Raw genomic sequence first — 12,151 nt, forward strand, 5'->3', positions numbered from 1 at the left:
TCAGGAAAGCTGTCGATGAAAAGGTCACGTGGTTTATGCTACCTAGAGGCATCAATTCATGGAAAAAAATAAGTTCTTCCTTCAGAAGTCAGAAGATACGATAGGAGAATGCTTCTGTAAAGATGTTAAGTGAAAAAAGCCAGACAAAACTGTCTGTGAATACAATTTCAATAAGCGGGAACATACACATAGATTAAATCATGGAAGACATTCTTCACGTTGTTAAAAACTGGTCATTTCTGGGTGCTGGGACTATAGGTAATTTATATTGTCTTCTGTATCTGTACACAGTTTTTTTTTCATTTCAAAAAACAAAAGTTATGACTATCAAAGTATAAAGAAAATGTTACGTTTTTCAAAGAAGGTGAGCAAACAGTGTTGAAAATGCAATTTTGGAAAGCACGTTATTTTCTAAGCTCAAAATTCTGGTCCCTGGGCTATAGAAAACTAAAGGCTACATTAGTGATTTGATTTAAGAGAAAATGGAACTGAAACTTACCTTGCAGAGAAGAGTGAAGGGAAGCTGCAGAGTTGTGTCTAGCTTGCTGAAGCTGTAGAATGTGTTTTGAATATCCAATGCCATTTTTTTCACAAGAAACTTTGGTTCATTACATAAATAATAAGTCATTGATTTTCAAATAGGCCCTTTCATACCTCTCATCCTTCCCCAAATACTTTTCATTCAGCTTTTCTACTGATAAAAATCTATTCACCTCCCAAGGTCCTTTTCATCTATTAGTAACTCCAAGAAAACTGGATTGGCTCCCCCACCCCCAACTCAGTTTTTCCAACACTGTGTATGCATCTTGATCAAAGCTGTTATCATGTCCAGAAATATACTGTTTGTTTGTATTTATTACTTAGTGGACAGTGGTTACTGAGAGGCAGGACCTAGAATTATTCTGTTGTAAATATGCTGTGCCTCCCAGAGTGCTTCAAACATGCTAGAAAAGGAGGAATAGTTGATCCTCACATGTCAAATCCAAGTAAGATGTTAGTCCTTACCTTACTTAACACTGTTGCCTGCCATCTCTTTGCAAAATTCTGTCCTCCATTGTGGAGGTTGAGAACAAGTCTCCCTCGAAGGAGTCTCCCTCGAACATGTCACCCTGGTATGCAGATTATTTTGAGCTGAAATCCAAGTTCAACAAATTCAGGAATAGGTTTTTTTTCTTTGTTTGTTTTTACTTCCCTACCCCCTTTCCTCCTTAAAGAGATTCAGATAGAAAAACCTGCTTCAGGAAGGGAACCATAGCATAATAACCTTAGCACATTCACTTTAACACATATGAATTAAGTGTGGTAGACAGGAAGGATCCATGCAAAAATCTGTTCACTAGGTTTCCCTCTGTCCCATTGTTTCTGAGTTGCCTAGCAAGAATTTGTCACTTTTTTTTTTTTTTTTTGAATTTGTCATTTTTTTGGCTACCTGTGAATTGCTTATTTGCCCTTTGAAATTCCAGACCCTTTACCCCCCACTTTCTCCCTTGTCCAAAATGACGTATATACCTCCTTTTGCCTCACTGTCTTGGGAATTTTCATGCTTTTGTGAATTCCCTATGTGCACACATTAAATTTTGATTTTCTCCTGTTAAACTGTCTATTCATTTGATTAGCAGCCCAGCTAGAGGAACTTAGAAAGTGGGAGGAAAACCATTTTTACACCGCCACACTGTCTACAGCTCTGAGGAATCCTCCTTAGTTCTTTCCATTGGCTTTTCTTCTGCCTGTGTCTTAAGCATGGATGTTTTCCAGAGTTCAATCTGCAATCCTGTTCTCGTCTGAAGACACCTCCCCGAGTGTGCTCATGTCCTTCTCTTGATTTGCCTGCACACACAGGATGGCGATGTCCACATTCCTTTTCCCTGCTTAGACCTCACTGTTGCAACCCAGACTCTGCCTACCCTGGCCATCATTACCCAGATACCCTACAGGCACTCACACTCAACATGCACAAATCCTTGACTCCATTTTCCATGTTTACCTCCCCCACCCATCGCAAACCTCTTCTTCCTGAGTTCTCTATCTCCGTGAATGCTCTTTTTCAACTTCTTTTCCCTCTTTCTCCATATCACATCAATGACCAATTTCTATTCTATTGCTATAGAATTTCTTCTTTTCCTCCATCTCCATTCCCACTCTTTCCTCATAATTTCAGGCCCTTACCTTGTGTGGACTATGACAATACAATCTAATAACAGATCTATTAAATATTGTCTCCAAACTGTTACTAAAGTGATCTCCCTAAAACAGTTGTCATCATGTTACTATCCTACTTCATGTCTCTTCATTACCTACAGAAGAGCTCTTTAGGTAGTAGGTTGTGTTCTCAGTAAAGCAGAGTCTGACAGGATGTTAAGCATACAGGGTGTTTATGCCTTTGAAGTCAACATCCATCTAAGGGAGGAGAAGGAAGCAGCAGGAGAGGAGAAGGAAGTGGGCAGAGGAAAAAGTCCAGTTGCGATGTGGGCCCAGAAGCAGCCTCTGCTCATTTCCTTTCCCTAATGCTCTATCCTCCAACCATATTGACCTACTTACAGTTCCTCATTAGCTCAGCTCAGCTTTCTTGCCTTCTCCTGTAGATAATATTTATCATTCTCTCTTCTGATCTCCCACAATACTTAACTGTAACACTTTATTACACTTACTGATTTACATGCCTATCTCTAGTAGACACCAAGCTTCTTGAAAACTACCGTGTTTCCCCGAAAATAAGACCTAGCCGGACCATCAGCTCTAATGCATCTTTTGGAGCAAAAATGAATATAAGACCCTTATATTATATTATATTATATTATATTATATTGTATTGTATTGTATTGTATTGTATTATAATAAATACCGGGTCTTATATAAGAATGGGTCTTTAATGTGATATAGTACAATATATAATATAATATAATATAATATAATATAATATAATATAATATAATATTATGGTCTTATATTCACTTTTGCTCCAAAAGATGCATTAGAGCTTATGGTCTGGCTAGGTCTTTTTTTCAGAGAAACACGGAAGCACTCAGCTTATTCATAATTTATTACACTTACTGATTTACATGCCTATCTCTAATAGACACCAAGCTTCTTGAAAACTAGCAATCAACTTATTCATCATTTATCCTAAGCACACAAACACAGATAATGTATTTGGCACATGATACTCCCCCCAAAAATACCAGGGTGCCAAAAATATGTATACAGGTGGACACTTTGGTCAACATCACTCAAGCACTAGTTCTCCATAATCAGAAGTGCCTGGACACTGATGGGACCTCTTTGAGCACCTCTTGTAATTGCAGAAGTCGAGCATGACTTGTATTCATCTTTTGTTATCAGCATATATTGAGTATTGAAGTTTTAATAGTTTTTTTCCTTTAAAATGTTTATACATTTTTTGGCACCATCTGTAGCATGGAAAAGATGGATAAATGAATGGAAGCATGATGACCATGCCTTCACACAGCATGTGCATTCAGGCCATTGTTAGATATTAAATCAGGTCGAGTGTAGCATTTCATAGAACGGTACCATTTTCTGACTTAATGGGAGAGGGACAGGAAGAAGCAGAGGAAATATGAGTTAAATAGATGAGGCCCAAACCCAAACAAGTCAGCAAAGCCAGGAAAGAGCAGAAAAATGCAGTAAGCGGATAGGATTCAGATTCCAGGTGGTCTAGGCTGGAGGGATCAGGAACCCTGGCTGAAAGAGAAAACAAAAAGGCCTGGAAGTCAGAAGCATGTTTTGGAACAGGAACCCTAGTCACTGAGTCACAGAATCTCAGAATTCTAGGAAAGACCTCACAGGTATTCATCAAGACTTCATTTTTCAGAGGAGAAATATTAAGTTCCTGGGGGAAAAAAGAGGTCAGAATTTAGACATTCACCAATCTATTCATCCATCCGTGCAATTATCAATGCATGCAGTATTCATTTGTAATTAATGAGAACCTACTATATTTAGATCTTCTGCTAGTCACTGGGAATACAAATATGAAGAAGACATGTTCCTTTCCATCAAGTAGCCCACAATATGGTAGAAAAGAAAGCAATATAAGCAAAAGACTTTAATTCAGTAGGATGAGTGCTTTAATATAAGATTGTCTGTACATTGAAGATATCTAAGATAAAACTCTCAGACTTTGTAGGAGAAATTTTTGTGTTCTGGTAATAGATCATGGGCAGGAGCCACAGGACGAAGTCTGATATGGAGTCAAAAGTCTTGAGAACCAGCGTTCCCTACATTATCTCCACTCAGGATCAGAACATGTATCAGATATGGGCCGAGTGGAGATGATAGATGTGTCTGGACTGAAGGAGGAGGAGGAAGAGGAGTTGATTTATGACATGTCAATATATGTGTTTAGCTTCCACTTCTGCCTCCTTCCATTCCAGGAGTTACCAAGGGCCGTAATGAAGGAGGACTATGTCTCTGTGAGTCCCCAAATGATGTAGGGGACTTTTGAGTGAGTGAGTGAGTGTCAGGATTGTGTCTCATGATACTGAAGAATGGAAACATAGACCCAGGAGAGGCAAAGAGCTTTAAAAAGAGGATAGTTTATTAAAAGCAAAGGGTTAGAGCTCCTGAGCAGGAGGGCGTCCTGAATGGGGGTGCCCAGTGACTGAGGCAAAAGCTCTTACTTTTATACCTTCCCTTGCCTGCTTGGGGAAGGGGAGCTGTTTGAAGAAGGAAACTGGCACCTTCTAATGAAATTCTTCTACCAGGTTTGTTCTGCTTGCCCATCCTAAAGGAGTTAGCAAAGTAACCCATTCTTATAGATCAGATCTGCTCCATTTGTCAGGCCAAAAGGAATTTTATGATTAACTTCAAGGCCTTGTTACACAATGTCGTGGAGCAAAGGAGTGATTTCAAAACCTGGAGTTTCAGGATATGGCTGTCTTTGTTTATTCCACCAGAGACCTCCCTGTCTACCTAGGGACATGCCAGCTAACCTGTCTCAATCCCCCCTCTGTAACTGCTATTAGGGGATAGGGGCAAAGACCGCTCTGGCTACTTCAGTCTGAGGAGGGGCGTAGAGAGAGACCAGTAGCTAGGGCTTCACTCACTCACTCAAAAGTCCCCTACATCATTTGGGGACTCAAAGAGACATACTCCTCCTTCAATGACATAAGCAGCACTGGACTCATTCTGGTTTTTCTTAGTTGAATTTATTTAGCCAGTATCCATTTACCTGTTGTCCTCTAAATAAGAGAAAGGTGAAAAGAAAGGAACCCACCTAGAAACAAAGAATGAAAGCCAGCACCTCCTTTTCTGCAGCTGGGTCTCGCGGTAACCTGAGCAGCAGTCATTCCACAAGCCCTTCAGGGACCAGCCATGAAGGCAACACCTCATGAAACTGCTCCTGTGAGTTACTCTAATGAATCATGTCAGACTGACACAGTACTTCCCACATATAACCTTAGGAAATAAACTGAGACGCGGTGTTAGATACGCATTTAACCTTATGAAAATTTGCCTCAAAGAGAATTAATTTTCCAAGCAGTCACCTTGATTCGTCATTCTTACGTTTATGTGAGCAGTTACCCTAACACTGAAGCTCTCTCACAGGAAAAAGGAGTAGGGTATGCAAAGAGTTAAAAGAAAAAGCTTAAAAGTTGAGACATTGAGAAATATAAAATATGCTAAATTGTCTCATCATTGGCATTCAGATATAAGTTGAATATTTAAATGACAGGCAGTTTTACCATAGAAGTATATACTCAAGAATACCAGGCAGTTTCCTATATTTCTTTCTTTCTCTTATTCTCATTTTGAAACAGAAAAACAAGATAATGAAGGACCTACTGAAAAAGCAACTCCTACTATTGTCCTTGGGGTAGTGGTAGTAAAATTTCATTTCTGGAACTAGATCCTGAAACTTACTGTTAAATCACAAATGTAATCTGCCTTTGAACATGAGATCCTCACCTGAAACATGAGGTCACTCTTCCTTTGTTTGAGCATTATCTCTTCCCACAAAATTTTCAGTAAATTGAAAAAAAAAAATTACAAACACTCTGAGAGCAGGGTCTGTCTGAGTCTTTATAATATCTTGCCACCCACCTCACTTATTAGTATGTCACCAGGCCCATTTGTGAGTCCTCAGTTGACTACAGTGAAAATGGTGGTCAGTAAGTCACTGTAGAAGAGGGAATTGACAATGGAGTTTCACCAATATTCACTATCCTTGATTAGCTCAGACAGAGGCAGTAGGTTCATAGGGAACATGAAAAGATTTTGAGAAGAATAGGAATAGAAATGATTTTCTGTCTAATCCCACGTACAAGCCAAAAATAAACTACAGTCCTAACTTCTTGACTGAAGTTTCGTTTTTCAGTCTCAAAACAAATCAAAATAAAACAAGTCACTTCTCTAGTTCAAGTAGACTTCAAAGAATCAGGAGCACAAATGGAAATGACTGAACATGTCATCAAAAGTTCCACAACTTCTGAAAATTTCAAGTATCACATTATCATTCCAGAAAAGAACTTGCTTTCTCAAGTTTAACTGAAACTTCTTTGTGCAGATATAAATTGATTCCTTTTTTTTTTTACCTCATCCCAGATATCCTGGAAAATAACTCCCCCTATTCGTATGTAAAACTCTGCCTTTGTTTGAGATTTATGGAGTTTCCTCTTTAGCTCTTCTTTCTACATCTATGGCTCTACTAATGAAAAGAATATGCTCCAATGCACACATTGTTTGTTTTTGTTTGTTTTTTTCAAAATATGTTTTGATAGAGGCAGAACTAAGAGTTATGCTTATGTATAAATCAAATGTTACCTATTCCTCTCCAGACCCAACATTCTTAGGGGGCTGTCTAGTCTCTCAAGATGGTGTCCCATGTTGGATCCCAAAATAGGCCTTCTCTAACTACTGGGTGCCCGTGAAAATCCTCAACTTTCCCCAGCCTTTGTTGAGTTCTGGCTGCAGGATTCTAGCTAGAATATTGCAGACATCCCAGGACTCAGCCTCATAGTACCCAGTCAATACTACGTCTTCTCTCATACTCCTGGATGAAACAATAAGGTATAAACATGCTTTCTCCATCACAGATACAGACATACCCAGTGGAGTTGACCAGGCTAATTTTCAGCTTCCTAAGACCTTAATTCCACCCTGTCCAGGAGATCTAGTTATGGGACAGCAAAACTGAAAACCCATTCTGAATGACAGACAACCTGGTGACAGGGGTTCTGGGAGATGAAGGAGCCAGGGAGAGAAGAGGGAATAATACATAAACAAATTGGTGTCTGTGTTGAAAGAGTAAGCTATGGCTTCCAAGATGTTACTCCTGGATACTTTATCTTTGAGATGAGCACCTTACGCTCCTTTCAAGAGATGGGGCAATTCTAAAACTCTCAAGGGCAACCGACAGTCAGCCAGTGGCAAGCTGCAGCTCCTGTAGGGGTCTCAGTTTGTGAGTACGCCAGTGTTCTCCTCCTGCCCACTGCTTTGGAGACTAATGACTGAGCAGATCCAAGTACCTTCACTGTTTATGTTGTTTAGGGCAGCTTTAATAAAGGTACTCTCTTCTCAAAAGACCTGTTAACAGAAGCATGCTGGGAACTCCATTTAATGTTTCTGAACTTACTAAATACTTTATTTTAGCTGTCATTTTTTTAGTGATAATATTCTAAGCAATTGAAAGCAAGACTAGCTCCTGCTTATTATAAATAAAGCCAGGTGGACTCAACAATTATTCTTTTAAATATATTTTAAGTTGCGCTCCTGACTTTACTTGTCACAATGTCTCTACCTAAATCATAAGGTTATGAAACAAATACTTTGTTAAACTCTTTCCAGAAAAATATTGAGCCAGAAATGATATCAGGGCACTAAGAAAATGAGTTCTTTAGAATGGGTGAAAAGCAAGGGAATGAAAGGGTGGGGAGGCTAAATCACGGCTTTTAGAATAGAAAGCTGCAAAAGCAGCCAGAAGGAAATGGGGTATTTTTAAAATGTGACAAATGGCTTTATTCTTCTTATATTAGCTATTAACTGCTGGGCCTCATTAGGCATAGTATGCAAAAGGCAGTAACTGAATGCATTAACACACGGCAGTGCCACAATGGGATTCCTATTTCTAGCGGCCGCTGTAATTATGAATCATCCTCGATATATGGGACTTACAAAAGAAATTTTGCCTTTGAATCAAGCTTGCCTTGTTCAAGGTATTTTTATCCTAATTTTAACTGGAGAACACAGACATTCCATTTCACTGGATGCAGAAAACTTGTTGTTTTAGCCTCTCTTTGGGACTTCTCAGTACGGCACAGGATGTCTTCCCAAAGGGGTTGAGGAGATAGGAAGACAAGAGACTTCACGTTCTCCCAGAGCTCACTTTCTCCCTGCCCTCACCAGGACTCACAGCCATTTCTCAGCAGAGCACATACTATTTCTAAGCCCCTTGTCCTCCTCTGCAGGGTGTTCCCTCAAGCAGTCTCCCTTCCTCCATCAGGCCAATCCCCTGGACCTAAAGCTACTTTTCAAACTTTTCAGCCATCCCTGGACTTAGTCTCAGCCTGATGAATCCTTTTTACCTGCATTTAAATTCAACCTACCCACTTCCACCATCTAAACAATTCTGAAAACTCCACTTCTTTCCAAAAGTCATCTCTCCATGAACAGCCCAACAGAACTAATTGTCAAGTGCTGACTTTCTATTCAAAAGGTCCATCATACATGTGCAGGATGTTGGGGTTTCAGTCACACAGTTCTCAGATTTTAGTTAACAATAAGCTTAGAATAGACCTGGGTAAATGTGATGCAATTGCCAAAAACCTCTCTTAGTCTTCGGTTGCATTAACAGAAGTTAAATTACTTAACAGAAACAATAATCCTTTTAGAGGCAGCATCAATCACGTATCAATCAGCATGCAACACCTGGAAAGTGTGTTCACATCTGGAATGTTGACAAAACAGTGCACACAAAAGCGAGACAAGCAAAATACTTAGCGACTTGGAAAACGCGTCAAAAGTCCAATCAAAGCATCTAGGGATATCGATCAGTGGGCCAGTTTCCTATCCAGCCAGCTCCTCTTCCTACTCCTCATTTCCTGTTTTGTCACCATCATTCCACCATATTCTCACTCCCCATTATCTTCCATGCCCTGCGAGAGGCACTGGGAAAATAAAAATGATTGACTAGGACCTGATGCTCCCACTTATCCTCATTCAGACACTAGATGTAACAATGTCCGTCACAATACCTCATGCCATTTTGTTTGCAATGGGGGTCACTTAAGCACACTTTAGTTGTTATTATTTGAACAAATATTATTGCATAATGGAAAGGACATGAGCTATCCCATCAGATATAACTGGATTAAAATTCTATTCTGATCATTGCTACCCATGAAACCTCTATTTTAAAGTGGACTTGCGTTAACATGGTGATAATAATTACTCAAATAACTCTGGTCTGCCACATTGAAGTTACTCAAAAATGTTAGTTTCTAAATTTCTGTCTATTCTTCTTAGTCTGAAAGCTCCTTTGAATGTCTTTGCATTTCTCCTAATACAGTGGTATCTCGGTTTTCGAATGCCTCCGTTGACAAACATTTTGGTTTAATGAATGCTGTAAACCCGGAAGTAAACACTTTGGTTTTCGAACAAGACTCAGAAGTCAAACAAGTCACACGGCTTCCACTGAGTGCAAGATCCTGAGGACTAGCTGTCGGCTGTTTTTGAACGTTTCAGAATTCGTGGATTACGTTAGAAAACCGAGGTAACACCGTATATTAATCCAGGGCCTGATGCACCTGACAAATGGTTGTTAGGTTACATATTTTACAAGATGAGTCACAGTTTCTTTGTCTCAGATGAGTGTTATAAAGATTAACTAAAATGAGGAATAAGCAAGTTAAGGAATAGTTAAGGTAAAGAATAAGCAAGCGTCTTAAAACTAGAATGCATCATACCTATGTGTGACAGAGATGATGACCATGACAAAAAGGACACCAATTGTCAACCGCGGTGCCAGAGACAGGAAGTCTAAGATATGAATAACTGTTAATGATGATGGTAGCTCACCCCCTGAAATATAGTAATGGGTTTATTTTCACAACAAATCTATAAGTACTATTATTAGTCCTCCATTGAAGACAGAAATTGGGATACCAAGGGATTAAGGAAGCTTTTTAAGAGAACACACCAAATCAGTGATATAACTGATTCAAACCCACGTGGTCTGACTTAGGAATCCAGGCCAAATAGGAAAAGCTCTATTGTCAGATCAAAAGCAGGGTGGTGCCACAGCTTTGGTCAATGGTCTCTGCATGCTCAATCCATTTACATGGAAACAAGCTGCATTGTTCTTCAGAAATCTCTGAGACTGTTTCTAGTGTATTCTATACATCCTTTGCCATGTAGAAATAGGCCTCTTTGCGCCCTGAGAATAATAGACTGGACTTGTCTGAGGTTACCATAATGAAAGCCGCTCTGCCTGACACTGGAACAGTCCACCATGCATTCAGATCCTCTCATTAATTCTGTCAAATCCACTTGTTCAGTGCACTTGACAATGTCTGTGCTTTTCTCCCAGGCCACTCCTCAAGCAAAGTCTTTTGCTCTCTCCTGTCACCTAAGCTTCATGGATAATTAGAAGTTATCTGTGAGTATTGGCACTTCTACAGCAGCTGTAGTTGACTCCCCCTCTCATTCACAACAGGAGAAAGTGCCTTAATTTCAATTTCTGAAGAAACAAATATTCACTAAAGTCCAACCAAAGGGATATAGATTGTGACAGTCCACTATGTAATGACAAACATGCTCAGAAACCTTCCTTCAACCATATGGGTTCAAATGAACCCTGAAAATACAGCCAGGTCCCAGACAGGCAAGCTTGATGGAGCTAAAATGACTGCCCCATAGCAAGACAGGAAAAAGATAAAATAGAATTTACTGTTTTCATAAAAATGGCATTGAGCTATTATAGAAATAACGATAGCTACCATTTGAAGACGTGTTATGTGCCAGGAGTTAAGCTTGGCATTTTACCTCATTTGTTCATTCATCCATCCATCCATTCATTCATTCATTTGGGGAAATGATAAAGCACCTACAGTGTGCTAGGTGCTATGGTAGGGGTTTAGCATAAAACAATAACACACATGGTCCCTAATAGCACAGAGCCTATAATCTAGTGGAGAAGACAAATGTTAAACACATGTTAATAAAGGCAATTCTTAGGGCTTCTCTATAGTTCCATCTGGAGAAGATATTTGAATTAAGTTGTAAAGTAAAAGTAGAGGTCAGGAGGAAAAGCAAGAAGAGGAACTGAAGAAAATGCAAGTGGGAAAGCTATTTAACAACTCTAAAAGGCAGGTATTGTTATACCATTGTACATCTAAGAACAAAGAGGCCCAGAGTGAAGGAGTAACTCATTTAAGGTCACACACCAGTAAATACTAAATCTCCAGACTTGAACCCAAAAAAACATTTTCTTTTCACTAGTGAATTCTTTTCTTCAGCAATTGCGTAACAGAAGATCTTTCTATCCATCATCAGTACTTTACTTTCAAAAAGAAAGAAATATTTTTCTATTCTCAGGAATTTTTTTCTCCATCTCTATGAATGATAACGGATGAATGTAACTTTTAACCTTGAAAGTGACACCTGTATTGCTCAAGATATATAACCATAAGAGACTAATAATACTTGGTTTCATTTCTATCACTAGGAAAAGGAAAAGTTTGCTTCTGTCCTTTTCAGAATTCCCTCTGGAAAACCCTCTCACCAATAATGGTTTAATACTGATATATGAAAAATAAAATGAAATAAAACATAGTCAACAGATGTGTGAGGTCCTGATATCACAGTAGTTGAGATAGATACCAATGGATAGAGTTGTGAGAACTTGAAAGCATCAAGAAATCCATTTGCTTTAAATGTTTTAAGTCATCTTATTACTGGAACTCTTCTCTGTACCAATTTTATGGGCTTACATGGTGATGATAATGATAATAGCAGCAATCCCAATGGTAGATATAATTTAGTGGAAGCCTATGTACTAAACACTTAGCATTTTACTGATGTTTAAGACACACAATTTTTTGTCTTTATAATAAATGTCAACTTAAAATTGGTGCTTTTTCTTAATTGTAAATGAAATAATGCATGCTCTTTATGATCAGTGATTTCTTGGAAT

General features: G+C 38.9%; 1 long non-coding RNA gene across 1 annotated transcript in view; it reads right to left on the reverse strand.

The window, feature by feature from the left end:
• Positions 1 to 12,151, reverse strand: part of LOC141572433 (uncharacterized) — a 155,047-nt gene that overhangs the window by 59,331 nt on the left and 83,565 nt on the right. Inside the window, exon 2 of the long non-coding RNA XR_012497794.2 lies at positions 1,006 to 1,131. This is a non-coding gene — a long non-coding RNA (uncharacterized LOC141572433). The remainder of the gene's footprint in view (positions 1 to 1,005; positions 1,132 to 12,151) is intronic.

This window comes from Rhinolophus sinicus, chromosome 14, assembly GCF_057876585.1.
Source record: "Rhinolophus sinicus isolate RSI-liver-muscle chromosome 14, RSI-T2T, whole genome shotgun sequence".
Lineage (NCBI taxonomy): Eukaryota > Metazoa > Chordata > Mammalia > Chiroptera > Rhinolophidae > Rhinolophus > Rhinolophus sinicus.